The following is a 6,000-nucleotide window of genomic DNA, read 5'->3' on the forward strand; positions in this document are numbered from 1 at the left end:
AGGTTTGGAGTCTGAGGGTGGGGGCTGGTTTGGAGTCTGAGGGAGGGGGCAGGTTTGGAGTCGGGGGGGGGCAGGTTTGGAGTCTGGGGGGGGCAGGTTTGGAGTCTGAGGGGGGGGCAGGTTTGCAGTCTGAGGGGGTGGGGGCAGGTTTGGAGTCTGAGGGGGGCAGGTTTGGAGTCTGGGGGGGGCAGGTTTGGAGTCTGAGGGGGTGGGGGCAGATCTGGGGGGTCGGTGAGGGTCTGAAGATGAAGATATCTGCACAGACACTGGGGGGAGGGTCCTTCCGCCTCTGCAGTCAGCTGAACACAGACAGAAGCCGGAAGGAATGATGCTCGGGTTCGAGGAAGGGCTCGTTCGACCCAAAGTGGTTGAATTGGTTCCCAGTCCGAGCTGGCGGCCCCTGCGTCTGCTCGTGCCTGCTCACATACATTGGCGCTGTAGTGCCTCGCAGCCCCTGTGTATCAAAGCTCATTCGGTGACATTGTTTTCCTTGAGGGAAGTCAGGCGAGGCCTCTCTTTATCTCTAGTGCTCCTGACCTCCCCGCCCTCTCATAACTGCGCATGCGGAGGACCACCAGTCATCACTGCGCAAGTGCGGTGCGAAGACACTACTTCCTATCGCTCTCGTGCTCCTGACCTTCCCAACAACATAATGAAGCGTCTCATAACAGCGCATGCGCAGGACCGCGAGTCATCACTGCGCAAGTGGGGAGCGAAGACACTATTTCCTATCGCTTTCGTACTCCTGACCTCCCCCGCCCCCCAAACAACATCGTGACCGCGTCTCATAGCTGCGCGTGCGCACGACCGCGCGTCATCTCTGCGCATGTGCGCAGCGAAGATACTACTTCCTATCGCTCTCGTGCTCCTGACCTCCCCAACAACATAATGAAGCGTCTCATAACAGCGCATGCGCAGGACCGCGAGTCATCACTGCGCAAGTGGGGAGCGAAGACACTATTTCCTATCGCTTTCGTACTCCTGACCTCCCCCGCCCCCAAACAACATCGTGACTGCGTCTCATAGCTGCGCGTGCGCAGGACCGCGCGTCATCTCTGCGCATGTGCGCAGCGAAGATACTACTTCCTACCGCTCTCGTGCTCCTGACCTCCCCGCCCCCCAAACAACATCATGGCGGCGTCTCTGAGGTCAAAGAGCTGAGAGGCCTCTGGAGCTGAGAGGCCTCTGGAGCTGAGAGGCCTCTGTACCTCAGCAACACAGCGCCCTGCAGCAGCCCCGGCGAGGACAGCTGCCACCCTGGGGCCAGGAGGTTAAGAATGATCCTGTCCAGAGAGCAGCCGTGGGCATCTGTTGGAGGTATCTTCTTCGTTCTTTGTCTAATGACATCATCATCAGAATTGAGTTATCTTCTGTCTTCATAAGTGGCCCTGCTAGTGCTTTAAAAGAGGAACTACTTCTGCAGCCATCAAGAATGTGAACACATCTTGGGTCTGTAAAGGAAATGAATATTGGTGAAAGCTTCTGCCAAAAGCGTCCTTACTTTGCACTGGAGGCAATGGGCTATGACAAGGGCCGGTTACAAGAAGAAGTTATGAAAACGGAAAATGCAAGAAAAAAGCAATTGTGCTTTCTTCAATTATTTACAAAGTGTCAAACATAAACCACTGACATTTTACTCATAAATACCCTGAAAGCCTATAAATGTCACACATGGGCAAACTGAAAACCTGTCCACTCTGCCCACACCATCCAGAAACCAGAGCACCCACCCCTAACTTAAACAACTTACTGAAACTACAGAAAATGAGTTAATTGGCTGCTGAGATGCAGTTTCTCTGTGCAGGGAGAGACACAGCAGACTAATCACAGGGCTCTCCCTCACGCACTTAAATAACATCCTGTTACTTCCTCACGTGGCAACTGCTCCCACCAACTGCCATCACCTGTCAACCTGGTGTAGTCAATACCAATTTTGCATAATCTGCCTGGTGGGGGTGAGATTATGTCTCGTTAGTGCCCTTACATTTCTGGTGCTTTTAAGCAAGTTTAAGATACAATTAGAGCTTTTCGTTGCTCAGTGGATAGTAATTTATAATATTTGTTTGTTTCCTTCATCTTCATTGTTTGATTTTGCTCGCGAGAAAGTGTCACTCATAGTCTTTGAAATGTCACTCATTATTAAACAAAAATTATAAAAATGTCACACATCGCAACCTATGAGCTATGCTGCTCAATACACAATGGCACAATCTTACAGTTTCATGTGCTTCGCTATTCTCAGCGCATGCGCAGTCATAGCCACTTGTAACACACCGTGTGTCCTGCGCATGTGCAGCTACAGCTCATCATAGTTGTTGTCCTGGCGGCACCTCCAGAGCCCGAGTCCCTCGGTGTGTCCCCTCCCCTCCGCCAGGCTCCACTGCCCCCATCTCAGGGCCGCTCCTCCCTCACCGCCTCTCGCAGGCCAAACGCACAAAAGAGTTAAGGTATGACATGGCCTCGGGGCAGCGGTCAAGAGCATTAAAGTATGAGAACTGAAAGGAGGCGGGCCTGTGGATGTGCTGATGGGGCCTGTCAGGGGCGGGGCCTGTGGGTAGGGGCGCACTCTGTGTATGTGGGGGCGGAGTCTGAGTCAGAGGGCGGGGTCCGTGGATATGAGGGCGGGGTCAAAACAATAAACCTGCCCAGCCTGGGGGCATTGAATGGTTATTTCCAGAGTGCGCATGAATGCTCCTCCTCTGCCAGGGGCGGGTCCGGGCAGGAGCACCGCGGCGGCATTCTTACCACCCACCACAGGTTAGGTTGGGAACTGCAAGGGGCGGGGCCTGTGGGGGCAGGCCTGTGAGTGGGAATGCGCCTCCTCTGCCGGGGGCGGGGCCTGTGGGTGTGGGGCGGGGTCTGTGGGGCATGGTCAGTGAATGTTGGGGCGGGGCCTGTGGGTAGGGGTGGGGCCTGTGGTGTGAATGCTCCTCCTCTGCCGGGGGCAGGTCCAGCCGGGCCGAGCTGCGCTCTCGCTGGCGGCGGCACGGCAGCGACATTCTTACCACCCACCACAGAACTTAGGTTGGGAACTGCAAAGGGGCGGGTTCAGGGGTGTGGTCTGTGGGTGGGGGCGGGTCTTGGGGCGGGGTCTGTTAATGAGTGGGGTCAAAACAATAAACCTGCCCAGACTGGAGGCCCTGTGCGACAGAATTTGGAACTCGCTTCCTCCGTACCTCCGCACTGCCACCTCTTTCCGCATCTTCCGAAAGGATTTTAAAACTCTTCTCTTTCAAAGACACGGCTACCAATAACTCTGACTGTTTCGTGTTCCTCACTGGAGAACTAGTTTGTTCTTACGCTTAAATTGTGGAATGTGTTTTTTTGGAACCATAATCGCGCCAACTTTAGTTTGCATTGTTTAATTTTTAGCGGATTTATACTCTGTAAATATGTTACCATAATATCTAATCTTATATACTTCGCTCTATTGTAAAGCGATCTGACACCTCTGGGTAAACCATGCGCTATCGAAAAATGCCTAAATAAATCCAATGCGCTGCGACCAGGCTGTTGGAGACTCTTCGTGGCCTTGGGGCTCCCAGTCACACGTCCTCAGGTCTGTAGACTAAAGACTGTTGCAGCTTGCAACTCAGAACTGTCGATTCCTCAGGCTCCAGCGGGCTGCTTTTGGAGGCTTCAGGCATGACAATGAATGCCACCGTAGTCGCCGAATCTCAAGTTGCACATTCTTACCTTTCTCCTGGGCCACTGCAACCACGGACTTTACCCATTTACTGACCACATCTATAAATGATGTTTTTGACACAAATGTGTCCACATGAGCATCTTTAATTTGGCTGATCTGGGACGTGCCATGTAATAGCAATTCCCCTATATTATATCCCTAGGCACTTTTAAAATATGCTTTTCACAATAAATACATCCGACCGTATGTTTTTGCATAGCTTTTCTTAATAAACAGATCTGGCATATTGCCTACAATAAAATTGATTTAAATTATTTTAGGGAGCTCGCAGCTAAGCTGAAGCCTTTTGAAAAAATTACATCCTGTTTGCCACAGCTTCTCACTCTCCTGCGGTTTGCCCAGTACTGCGGCGGGCAGGGCAGCGCTCCAAGTTAGCAGACTGTAGTTACTTTAAGTAGTTATGATAATTTATTAGTAGGCAGCTGAGATTATCCGTGTTGGGGCCTCTCACATCCTGGTTGGTACAGTCGGGTCCCACACAGGCCTCGAAAAATCTCGAAAATGTTAGAAGACTTGTAAGACAAGTGACTCAAATAATCTACTCAACCTAATTATAATGCTCTTGACCCCTAAATTGATTTCAAATGATGTGATCCTGGGCAAGTATTTTAATTTTCGCAGGATAAGACTTGAAACCTTTTTTCAAGAATAAACCTTAGCTAGTTCCAAAGTGAAAAGGTACGGCCTCCTGTTCTAGACTTATTTATCTTTTTTTTTCGGCATGAGCAAGGTGTTGCGGTCTAGTGGGAATATAAAAGTGTATTTTGTTCTAAAGGATCATGGGGCCTGTGTCATGGAGTGTCCTGTGAGCATGACCAAGGAGCTTGAAGCAGGCTCTTTGACGCATGGACAGCCAGTGGAGTTGTTTTAGGCAGTCCTTTGCTGAGCTGTGTTTGCCTTTGTTGCACACTATTTTTGCTGCAGCATTCTGTACCACCTGTAAACGTTTAAATGGGTAGTCTGGCATGCCCACGAAAAGGGCATTGCCATAGTCGAGCCTGCTGACTAGCAGGGCCTGTGTGACTGTTTTCCTGCTTTCCAGGGGGATCCACAGGAATAACCTTTTTAGGAGTTTCAGGGTGGCAAAGCTTTTCCCACATAGAGTTCCTATGTGGGCCTGCATAGATAGTGTGTCGTCAATAGTCACACCCAGGTTTTTGGCACAGTACTTGGATGTGGGGGCGTCTCCTAAAAAGGAGGGCTACCAGGAGAAGTTCAAGATGTGTTTGGTTTCTCCGAGGAGCAGGATCTTGGTTGTGTCTGCATTTAGATTTTTGGCAGTGGTCTGTCATCCAGTCAGCCATTTCGGTAAGGCAGCTAGTAAGTTTAGTTTTGGTGTCTTCATGCCCCTTTCCTACGGTGATTGTAAGTTGTGTATCATCCGCATAGGAGCAAACCCCAAAGACCAATTTTTTCCCAATTTGTGCCAGAGGTGAGACATAGGCATTGAACAGCGTGGGGCTGAGGGATGCTCCCTGCGGGACACCGCATTTCAGTTGTTTCCGTTAGATGAGAAGGCTCCTAGCTGGACCGTTTGGGTTCTGTTGCTCAGAAAAGAACTGAGCCATTCAAGGGCTTTTCCATTTATCCCTTTTTCCTGTAAGTTGTCGAGCAGAAGATGATGACAGACCATGTCGAACGCTGCCGACAGGTCTAACAGGATCAGGGCCACAGCTTTTCCTTGGTCCAGCGAGTTCCTAATATTGTCCATGACGGCCAGCAATGTGGCCTCTGTGCTATTGGTAGCCCTGAAGTCTGTTTGGGAGGGATCCAGTAGGTGGTTGTCTTCCAGGTATTTGGATAGCTGTCTATTAATCAGCTTCTCCAACACTTTGGAGAGATACGGGAGTTGAGATATGGGTCTGTAGTTGACCGGGTTTGTCACATCTGTACCTGCTGTTTTTTTTAGCAGCGGGGTCACAATCGCTTGTTTCCATGTTTCTGGGAAAGTTGCTGCTTCTAGGGAGTTGTTGAAAAGCTGCGTGATAGCTGGGGTGAGGGAGGGTATGATCTGTCTTAAATAAAATGTGGCAGGGGTCAAGGGGGGATCCAGATTTGATATCGTTCATGGTTCTGGCAACTTCTGCTTCTGAAATTGGGACAAAGCTTTTTAGTCGGGTGTGATTATTCGAGGGGGGGTCTGATTCTCCCCTGCTAGTGGGAGCCACTGGGGTGTTTAGGTCTAATGTTGAGTATATTTTCTCTACTTTATCTGTGAAAAAATTACTGATCATTTCACAGTTTTCTGTTGCAGGGTGCAATGTTTGGGACATGCTGGCAGGTTTGCACAG

This window comes from Lissotriton helveticus (genome assembly GCF_964261635.1).
Source record: "Lissotriton helveticus chromosome 1_1 unlocalized genomic scaffold, aLisHel1.1 SUPER_1_unloc_6, whole genome shotgun sequence".
NCBI lineage: Eukaryota > Metazoa > Chordata > Amphibia > Caudata > Salamandridae > Lissotriton > Lissotriton helveticus.